Raw genomic sequence first — 11,652 nt, 5'->3', positions numbered from 1 at the left:
CCAGCAGATAGAATACTTCTCTCTCTGTCTCTACCTCTCTCTCTGTAACTCTGTCTTCCAAATAAATAAAATAAATCTTTAAAAAAAAGAATAAAATAAAAACAAAACTTACATCTTTCTCCATGCAGATGATAGGTTCTTAATGAAAGTCTCTTTGACTCATTGCCCCTGGAGAAACGTCTCCTTTAGCTATTTCCTCTGAACAGAGTTCTTTGTAGGGTGTTCTGGTTAAACTACCCTGTGAGTGAAGCTGGTTTCTCTCTCTGACTTTTCATAATGCAGAGGATTTTTGTGAAATTCTGCTGTCAAAGCAAACCTTGGTATCTGTTGCAGCACATTTCCTGTGTGGTGCAGGTCTTCTCAGGAGACAATGGCAATCATTACAAAATGGGTGGATACAGAATCCAGATTCCCATAGAGATAGTCTCCCCATGAGCCTTGACTGCAATTATTTCACGTAATTCTCACAGTAGTCTTGGAGAGTTAAGTATTGTTCTTGTTTGAAAGGCAAAGAAGGCCATCGCCGCGGCTCAATAGGCTAATCCTCTACCTAGCAGCGCCGGCACACCAGGTTCTAGTCCCGGTCGGGGCGCCGGATTCTGTCCCAGTTGCCCCACTTTCAGGCCAGCTCTCTGCTGTGGCCTGGGAAGGCAGTGGAGGATGGCCCAAGTGCTTGGGCCCTGCACCCCATGGGAGACCAGGAGAAACACCTGTCTCCTGGCTTCGGATCAGCGCAGTGCGCCGGCCACAGCGCGCCAGCTGTGGCGGCCATTGGAGGGTGAACCAACAGCAAAAGGAAGACCTTTCTCTCTGTCTCTCTCTCTCATTATCCACTCTGTCAAAAAAAAAAAAAAAAAAAAAAAGGGCAAAAAAACCAAGACTCAAGAGAGCCTGTGTTAATAACACTTTTATAGAGCTACTGTATTTGGTTAAATCTAAGATGCTTAAGACTTTAAGGTATATTCTGTGTTCAAGTAGTTAAGACATGAAATAAGAATATGTCTTCACATCAATAAAACCCAGTGATGTTAGTGGTATATCTAGGATCAAGTTCAGATCTTCATGACTATGAAACCCATGCTCTTCCTACTTGATCAAGAGTTTATAGAAGAGGGGCTAGGAAGAGGGGCTGGCATTGTGGCATAGTGGGTAAAGCCACAGGTGGTGATGCTGGCATCCCATATGGGCACTGGTTCATATCCCAGTTATTCCACTTTCCATCCGGCTCCCTGTTAATGGCATGGAAAAAAAGAATCAGAGATAGCCCAAAAACTTGGGCTCCTGCCACCCACATGGGAGACCCAGATGAAATTCCTGGCCATCTGGGGAGTGACCCAGCAGATGGAAGAGAGCTCTCTCTCTTCTTATGTAACTCTTTCAAATCGATCAATCTTTAAAGAAAAGGGGTATTATGGAAGAGAAGCTTGCTGAATTGCAGATAGAAGGAGAGTTGGGTTTGAAGAGGTTAAAAGAACAAGAAAAGGTTTTGCACATCAACACAAACATGGGTGTGAGTTTGCATGAGTGTGTGGACATAGGGAAGAGCTAAGTGTTCAGATTAGGAAACAGTGAGAAATACAGGTTTGAGAAAGAGATTGGCCAAATAAGCCAGAGCTTTAGAAGACAGCACCTAATTACTTAGGGTTAGCCATTTACAAGGGTGGGGATCATTATATGTGCATGGAGTGGGTGTTTGCTATGGTTTGAGTGCCTCCAACAAAACTCATGTTCAAATCCAATCCCCATTCTGAAGGATTCAGAGAGTGAGAACTTATATAAGTCTGACTATAGTATTTGGAGGTAGGGCCTTTGGGAGGTAATTAGGTTAAATTAAGCCACTAGGCACACAAATCCAGCGGGGTTGTGGGTTTATTAGAAGATGAGAAAGGTGGGTGTTCGGCCTAGAGAATAGGACACCAGTCAAAATACACATATTCCACACTGCAGTGCTAGGCACAGGGCTCAGCTCCTGATCCCATCTTGCTAATGTGGACCCTGAATGGTAGCAGCCAATACCTTACATGGTTGGGTCTCTGTATTCATGTAGTAGATCTGGACAGAGTTCTTGGCCTAGCTCTAGGCATCAAAGGCATTTGGAGGGTGAACCAGTGAATAAGAGCTCTATTTGTAAATTTTTCTCTCTTTCAATTATTATTATATTTTTTAATAATAATAATAATGAAAGGAGAGACCTGAGCTAGAACATTCAGTCTCATCATGGCTTCCAGAGAGTCCTCACCAGCAAGAAGAACTTTACCAGATACAGTCACCCAATGCTGAACTTCCTGGCTTTCAGAACTGTGAGCCAAATAAACCTTAATTCTTTATAAATTACTCAGTTTGTGACACTTAATTATAGCAACAGAAAATGGGCTAAGACCATGTTGCATGTTGAAAGCAGTATTTTCGAGAAGTGAACAAGGTGCATTGGAAGAGGAGATACCAGGTTCCTGCAGTTCAGATAAGCACCAAGCAGTGAAGCTGGTACAGGGATGGTGACCCTGAGACTGGAGAACAGAGGCTGCCTGGGGATGGGAGCATTTGAAGGAAGAGTCCTCAGCAATTGTTGGAGACAGATGGGGAGCCTCCATCATGTATTATCCAAATCGGGATGTCTTTGAGAAAGAAAGGGAAGCACTATTAATAACCAAACCAAATAGCAGGCACCCACCAGGTCTGTGGACAAACCTGATGGATGGTTGGTTGCTCCAGACCAAAAAAATGAAGCATCATTCAGAACCACAATGAAGCATCATTGAGAACCACAATGTCTCTGCTGTTTCTAGCCTGGGATAACAGGTCACTGTACTTTGCAGAGCAGTTGTCAGTGCTACTTCTTGAGCAAAGGGTCTCTGTGACCCTCACCTGCCTTCCTCAACAGAGCTCAGGAGGAATCAGGCAGCCATTCATAGTGTGGGGGGAGCAGGATTTCCTGGAGAAACTTGCAAGCAACAGGGTCAGTAAAATAAGGATTGAGTTTTGTTTGTTTACTTTTTCTTAATTTGAAAGGCAGAAAGATAGAAACAGACTGAAAAATCCATTGGTTCACTCCCTAATGCCTCCAACATCCAGGTTGAACTGGGGCTGCAGCCAGGAGCCCAGAACTCAATCCAGGTCTCCCACATGGGTGGCAGGGACCTAATTCATTGAGCCATCACCTGCTGCCTGCTGGAGTGCACAGTAGTAGGAAGCTGGAGCCAGGGCTCGAACCCAGGCACTCTGATTTGGAATGCAGTGTTCCAAGTGGCATTTTAACTGCTGCAACAAATGCCCACCTCAAGAGGAGGCCCTTTTTGATGTTCTTAGCCACACAGAGAGGTAAGTGCCAGGATTGTGGTGGTTTCAGGGACCCACTAGGATGGACATAGGTGGGGAAGAAGACCTTTCCCATTGACTTTTCATCACCTCAGTTCTTTATAAGCCAAGAGCAATGACAGCCTTGTCAGTGGGAGAACACTTGATGGGTGCATCAGATGCCAGAAGTTGGAAGAAGTCCTCTGGAAAAGCCAGCTGCTTTGGGGCCTGGGACATTTAAGAGCCAGTGGCAAACTGGTTTCAGGAGGGAACCATTTGAGCCTGTGGGACCCAGGGTTCCAGTGTTCTTCTGGAGAAAAGAGAAATGCTTTCAGTCTCAGCCAGGACTAAGACCAAGCAGCCCAGGGGCCCCTTCCATGGCCCTTGTTGAGAAACGTTCTATTGGGACACCACAGTGCCTGGTTTAAGTACTCTTCACCCAGGGTAGCAATGAGGGTGTACATGGTAGTATGATTTTGTGGCATAATAAGAAATACATATTTGATCTTTGTCCCTGGTTCCTGGCACAGACCTACACTGAACTCCTGGAACGTCCTGATAAGAGTAAATGAAGCATCTTTGTTATTCATAATAGGCCCTTTGCAGTAACACCTGAAATTATGCTAAGGAAGTGATTCTTCTGTGGACCACCACACAGCTTTAGGATGTGGGCTAAAAAAAAAAAAAAAAAAAAAAAAAGCTCTCTGCTGTGGCCAGGGAGTGCAGTGGAGGATGGCCCAAGTGCTTGGGCCCTGCACCCCATGGGAGACCAGATCCTGCCATCGGATCAGCCACGGCGGCCATTGGAGGGTGACCCAACGGCAAAAGGAAGACCTTTCTCTCTCACTATCCACTCTGCCTATCAAAAAAAAAAAAAAAAAAAAAAAAAAGGATGTGGGCTGGTGGCCAGAGGAACCGAAATCTCTGGAGAGGGAGATCATTGAGTCAGTTACCAGTGGCCAAGGAGTTGGTCAGTCGTGTCTACATAATGGAACATCTATAAAAGTTCTAAATGTAGGGGTTCAAGGAGCTGATAGGTTGGTGAGCAAATGCATCCCCACGCCAAGAAAATGGTGCACGCCAGCTCGCCAAGGGACAGAAACTCCTATGGACCATCTGCATCTTGCCCGGTGCACCTCTTCTGGATGTTCATTTACATCTTTTATGATAAAGTAGTAATGGTAAGTGAACTGGTTTCCCTGAGTTTTGCGAGCTGTTCTAGCAAACTAGCTAGCCTAAGAAGAGATCATGAGAGCACCAGATTTATAACCAGTGACTCACAAGTATGGGAGACCTGGGACTTGCAATTGGCACCTTGTGGGACCCAGCCCTCAATCTATAGGGTTTTATGCTAATTCTAGGTGTTTAGTGCCAGCATTGTATTGAACTGTCGGACTCCTAGTTGTACTGCTATGGAAAAAACACATGTTAGTGTCAGATGTGTGGTAAAAATGGTTCAGCAGTAGACAGAAATCATCAGTTTTCAAAGAATCAACCTACAAGTAGACTATAATAAATATAATCTTAATATGTCTTTGAGTCTTGCAATGCTTATAGGTCCCCGTGAACACCACTGGCTGTGTAGTAACCATGGTTTACCTATTTCTGCATCTAAGAGGACATAAATGATACCTTATGACCTCAGGGCCTGTCACCAGGATCATGGCTAAAGGTACACCAGATTTCATGTCTAATTTCAACTGTATTAAAAGCAGGTGATAAACCAAACACATACTTTGGAGGACTGGATTTGTGTTGTAACTTTCGTAGCCATTCCACTATGTCTCAGTAACCTAAATTTAGCATAGAAAACACCCCTGGAGACTGGAGGCCTGATTTGGAGACCTGGATTTGGGGACAATCACAAGGCACTCTTGCTTGGATAATGGAAGTCAAGCTGGAGTTCTTGGACCTTGGGAAAAACAGACACCACTGCAAGCAACAGAGAAACCCATAAACATCAGGCACTCTCTCTAGCTCACAGCCGAGTCTGAGCCTCTGTGACTGATCCTTAAAACTCTCTTCCGTCTGTTCTCCAAAAGCCTTATCATGTACTCTGCACCACGTGGCCTCTGAGCTGGTGGGCACTTGGAACTTATCCTGATTGTGCCCTCTGATAAGTTCTAGTCCTGGCTCTTCCATTTTCCTGTTCTTTTTTTTTTAATTTTTAATTTAATTTTATTTTATTTTTTGACAGGCAGAGTGGACAGTGAGAGTGAGAGACAGAGAGAAAGGTCTTCCTTTGCCGTTGGTTCACCCTCTAATGGCCGCGGCGGCCGGCGCGCTGCGACCGGCACACCGCACTGATCCGATGGCAGGAGCCAGGTACTTCTCCTGGTCTCCCATGGGGTGCAGGGCCCAAGCACTTGGGCCATCCTCCACTGCACTCCCTGGCCACAGCAGAGAGCTGGCCTGGAAGAGGGGCAACCGGGGCAGAATCCGGCGCCCTGACCGGGACTAGAACCCGGTGTGCCGGAGCCGCAAGGTGGAGGATTAGCCTAGTGAGCCGCGGCGCCGGCCCATTTTCCTGTTCTTTTGTTCAGGATCCCTGCTGGCCTCTGAGCTACACGTGTTGGCATCTAACTACCTATCTCACATTTCTGAAAATATCCCTTGGGAAACGGCCTCCCTCCCAAATCAGCTACCTTCCCTCCCTCCCACCTTAGCAAATGACAAGGAAAAAGCCCCTAAGGTGTTTTCCCTTTGCCAGGCTCTTTTTAATCCATGGTCTGAACATATCTTTCTAAAACACAAGCCTGGTCCCTTCAGCTTCTGGCTGCAAGCCCACTAATATCTTCCCATTGCTCTAAGGACAAAGCAGGCATTCCTAGCACCTGCTGGGGGGCAGGGCCTTTGTGACTGGTCTCCTGCTCACCCCACCCTGTCCTCCTGCTCAGAACTCACCGTGGATTCCTCCAAGGGCCAGAGGGCTTCTCTCCTGCCTCTAGGACTCGCACATCATGTTCCCCCATTTCTGTCACCTGGCTTCCTTCCTCAGGTTCTTTATTCCGTGCCCATGCCCTAAGCACTACCGGGGAAACAAGCAGTCCTGTTCATTTTACTATCAGCCCTAACCAGCATGTCATGTTTAATGATCAGTGATGAATGAATGACACACAGTATAATAAAGCAGAACCAGGGCCATGACAGGGAAAGTAGAGACTAGCAAGTGCGCAGTCTGCTGGCTCAGGTGCGACTGATGGGCTCTAAGTAATGCAGTCATCCTTGCTGAGCAGATGAGTGTGCTTGTGGGTGAACAGATAGGCATCCTGTGGGGATACACTAATGTAGTGTGCTGTAGTTTGAGTGTGTCCATCCAAGTTCCTGTGTTGCAAACTCAATCCCCACATTCATATGTTGATGGATTTGGGGGTGGGACCTTAAGGAGGTCATGTGGGTGGAGTCCCACAATGGGATTAGTGGCCTTCTGGAAAGAGGAGAGATCTAAGCTGGCATACTCCCTCTCCCTGGCGTGCCCTCCTGTCCTCCTGCCTTCTGCCATGGGCTGTTGCAACAAGGTGGCTCATGCCAGGAGCCAGAACCATCCCTTGGGACTTCCCAGCCTCTAGAACCATGACCCAAATAAATCTCTGTTCTTTAAAAATTGCCCAGTCTCTCTGTTCTAGTAGCAGAAAACAGACTAACACAGGGTGTGTCCATGATTCTTTTTAGTTAACCACTTTGCAGTCTTAAAACAAAACAAAACAAAACAAAAATACCCAAACCAGATAGTCCAACAGGGTCTGGGTGGCCACCATCTTGGTGTGAGGTTGTTCATGCTTGGTAAGTACCTCCATTACACAATGCTTGTCAATTGTACACTACTCTAGTTTCAATATTCTAATTCTTAAATGCACACTGGACATTCAACCAAAACGAAAATAGTGAATTCCTCCTCTGAGTTGGGCACTAGGTGAGGCCTTTGTTAAATGAAATAATCAGAGTTTTGTTGAAATACCAAAGTTAAACTTTGTTCAGCTTGTCAAATTGATGATTTAAACTAGAAACAGTGGCTGGCACTGTAGCATAGCGGGTAAAGCTGTCACCTGCAGTGCCAGCATCCCATATGGGCCGCTGTTTAAAGTCCCTGCTGCTCTGCTTCCTATCCAGCTCTCTACGAATGTGCCTGGGAGGGTGGCAGAGGGTGGCCCAGGTGTTTGGGCCCCTGTACCTGCATGGGGGACCTGCAGGGAGCTCCTGGTTCCTGGCTTCAGATTGGCTCAGCTCTGGCAGTTGCGGCCATTTGACGAGTGAACCAGCAGATGGAAGACCTCTCTCTCTCTCTACCTCTTTGTAGCTCTGCTTTTCAAATAAGATAAATAAATCTTTTTTTTTTTTTTTTTAAGTATGAAGACAGGGGCCGTCGCCGTGGTACAACAGGTTAAAGCCCTGGCCTGATGCGCTGGCATCCCATATGGGCGCTGGTTCTAGTCCCAGCTGCTCCTCTTCCGATCCAGTTCTCTGCTATGGCCTGAGATAGCAGTACAAGATGGCCCAAGTCGTTGGGCCCCTGCACTCACATGGGAGTCCCAGAAGAAGTTCCTGGCTCCTGGCTTTGGATCGGTGCAGCGCTGGCCATCTGGGGAGTGAACCAGTGGATGGAAGACCTCTCTGTCTCTACCTCTCTCTGTAACTCTGTCTTTCAAATAAAACAAAATCAATCTTTGGCAATGACTTTTTATTTAAAATTTTTTATTTATATAAATAGAACAAATTTCATGTATTTCATACATAGTTTTAAGTACACAAGGATACTTTCTACCCAATCCTCCCTCACTCCCACTCTTCCTCTTGATTCCTTTCTTATTTTTCTTTTGATTTTTGTGATAATATACCTTTCCTTTCTTTGAGTACAAGTTTTATCATTAGTCAAAGGACCACCTAAGGAAACTAAAAACAATCAGTCAGCTGCCTGAGTTGGCTGTTCCGCAAGCCCGAGTTAGGTTACAAATTCTATTTTTCTTAACAAGGTGAGTGCATGCATTGAGTCAGGTTTAAACAATACAGATTTATGTGTGATTATCAATCACACTGAAAATTGAGGTACATCTGGTAGAACAGATTGGTGTCACCTGGCAATTAATAGATTGGATTACTGATTAGGGAGGTTCATGACATTCCCACACTTGATGTGGATACAGTCACATGCAGGGAGAGGAAAACAATGGGGTCCTCCATCAATCTTCCAGCAATGGCTCTGAGTCATAAAGCTCGCTCCTTCTTAAAGGTATAGTAGGTGTTTCCTTGCACATGACTGTGTTTTCTCGAAAGATCCTGCTATGGGGTAGTTGCAGAGACCAACTGCACGGGGTCTTCATGGCCCAGGCAGCAATCTGGCTGATTTAGGCCTCTTCGGTCACTGTTTGAGCCCACATCTTGGAAACTAGGTGAGCTGAGGCTGCAGCACAGGCTACGATCTTCCTTTTCTTTTGTTCTCTCACGGCTACTGCGGGGTGGTGTGTTCCTTTATCTGTGCTTAGAGTGAACGATCTAGGTTCTCTTGTTCAGTGACAAGAAAATGAGGGAAAGTTGGGAATAAGGAATGGAGGATAATGGAAAGAGGAGAGTAGAATCACTTTAATACAATTATCAACAAGAACCCCATCTGGGCCATTGTTGTGGCGTAGCAGGTAAACCTGCTGGCATCCTATACAGGCACTGGTTCCTGTCCCGGCTGTTCCACTTCCAATCTGTGGGGAGCAACCCGGACTGGACTGAGTTACTGGAATTAAGACTTATTCTATGCATCTGCTCTCCCACAATATGGCGCTGGGAGAGGAGGCAACAGCTTCTACCCAGCTGCCTCTCACCAACTTGACAAGCTGCAGGACCTGCTCCTGATTGGAGGAGAGCAGCGTACTCGGCGTGTGGGCAGCCGAGTTGGGATTGGCGGAGGAGGACTATAAAGGAGGAGAGAGACGGCATGCACCAGGAACATCTAAGGGGAACATCTATCTAAGGGGAACACCTGAGCAGCCCCCGAGAGAGCCGGCCGGCGGTGTGCCGCTCCCCCGCGGAAGTGGGGAATGTGGCAGGGGGAACCGCCCTTCCACGGAGGTGGAAGGACCAGCAGCCAACCCGGGAAGGACCAGCAGCCAACCCGGGAAGAACCAGCAGCAAACCCGGGGAGGGCCGAGCAGACGAAAGAACAGCGCAGGGTCCTGTGTTGCTCCTCCACGAAGACGGGGAGCGACACAATCCAGCGCCCTGCCAATGACCTGGGAAAAGCAGTAGCAGATGGCCCCAGTCCTTCAGCCCTTGCCATCCATGTGAGAGACCTGGAAGAAGCTCCCAGCTCCTGAATTAGGCCTGGCTCATTCCTGGCCATTTGGGGAGTGAACCAGCCGGTGGAAGATCTCTGTCTCTCCTTCTCTCTCAAACTCTGCCTTTCCAATGAATAAATCTTGAAAAAAAAAAAAAAAAAAAAAGGGCAGAGAGAGACATACAGAAAGAAATCTCCTATCCTCTGGTTCACTTCCCAGATACTCCAGCTGGGCCAGGCTGAAGTCCAGAGCCTAGAACTCATCTTTCATATCGGCAGTAGGGACCCAGCTATTTGAGCCATTATCTGCTGCCACACAGAGTGCACATTAGCAGGAAGCTGCATCAGATACTCCAGTATAGGATACAGGTGTTCCAGTGTCTTCACTGCTGCACCAAATGCCAGCCTAGAGCTGTTATTTTCAAAACCATCTGATTTAGTGGCTACAATCACACTTGCATTTTTTGAACTTTTTTCCTCAGACACAGTCCCAATTTGCTTGTTTTTCTCAGTCTGTACTGTCAAATTGTCTAGCCCTTTAGTGTTAATCACTCTGTTCCCAACATGGAGCATTGCATGATTCAAAAGAGACTCTTAAACGACCCACAGGAGTTTTAATCATGGCATGTTACTGAAACTAGATGACAGGCTTTGTTACATCCCCGGTTGGCATTATCTTATTGAAGTCTTAGTGCTGAATAAATTACTAAAGCATCACAAAGATAACTGGACGCAGAACAAAACACCCAGTAGTACCCATCTGTGTGTCTATGCCAGGGTCCACTTCTGCCACACAATTTGTCAGTAATTCTAAGAGGTCAGAGGTGAAAGACAGATGAGAGCAATTAGTCTAGCCTTTTATGCACAGTTTCCTGTAGCGTTTTCTCCATAGTGATTTTAAAAGACAGAAAAGGAAAAGCTGCACAATGCCTGGCTGTTTGTAGGGAGAGTTATCATTAAAGAGAGATAATAAGTGTTGCAAACCACACATAGCAACAGGAGCTTAGCTTTTGTGTCTTGGTTGCCAACAGCTTTCAATACTACGGATCCGGACCAGAGTCATTGGAATTCAGGTGAAGAACTTTGCAAACATATTTTTGGAAGCAAAGCAACCGTGGACATGGGGGCACCCGAGTCCTCACCTCCTTGGCCTTCGACCCCTGTGCTGGCTGTGACACAGCACGGTCAAGTGGCGGATTTCAGATGATTGCAACTCCTGGGTTGTATCAACTGCCATACCAAGGCCAAATTACACAAGAAAGCTGCATTTATCTTTTCAAAGCTCCCCTGCAAGGGCCAAGGGGGAGGGAAAATACCATCTTTTGTGGGGTGAAAAGATCTGAATTGCTTCATTTCCTCCCAGGCTGCTCTCCTTGGGGTAGTCAGAGTTACACTCCTGAAAGGCAAGTTGGAGATGCCAGGTGGTCTACACTGCCTTCCTGTCAGAATCCAATGCTCTAGCACCAGCGGTCACCCAAGGCCACTGGCAAATAGACACGAGAACTGGGCACCTCTGCCTGCAACTCCAAACCTTCTCAGCTAAACCCCGACAGAAATCACTGCCCCTCCCCATCTACCCTCCCCTCTACCCATCTCAGCCTGCAGTTCTGGGAGATGCTCACTATCCCCAGGGCTCTTGAAACCTGATCCCTCCATTCTCCTCCTAACTGGGTCCACAGGATGAGTAAGGAACCTCAGAGCAGTTCGTGGAGCTCTCCAGGACAGCAGTCAATCCAGCACAATCCTCAGTCTCCCTTTGGGGTGCTGAACTGCTGAGTGGAAGCTCTAATCAGAGAGGTTGGCAGCGCACTGGGCACCTAGTAGGCGCTCATTGAACGTTTGCACACACTCGGGGAATAAACTCCTTTTAAATTTAACACACATGCAGGTCGGTGCACCCATCTGTATTGGAGGAGCAGAGACCGATGGATCTGCACACACACAGACACACACACACACAGTAGATGGGGGTGCCAGTTCCCCACCAATTTTTTGACGGTCCCCTGTAATACGACCACCCAGGTGAGCACAACAGGGCTGTGATTGCTTGGGACTGACCCCCATCCTTTCCGTGAGAGGGGCTGGAGGCTGGTGGA

This window comes from Oryctolagus cuniculus, chromosome 14 (genome assembly GCF_051225735.1).
Source record: "Oryctolagus cuniculus isolate XC-2025 breed Fujian yellow rabbit chromosome 14, ASM5122573v1, whole genome shotgun sequence".
NCBI classification, from domain to species: Eukaryota; Metazoa; Chordata; class Mammalia; order Lagomorpha; family Leporidae; genus Oryctolagus; species Oryctolagus cuniculus.
This window is presented reverse-complemented; position numbering follows the sequence as displayed.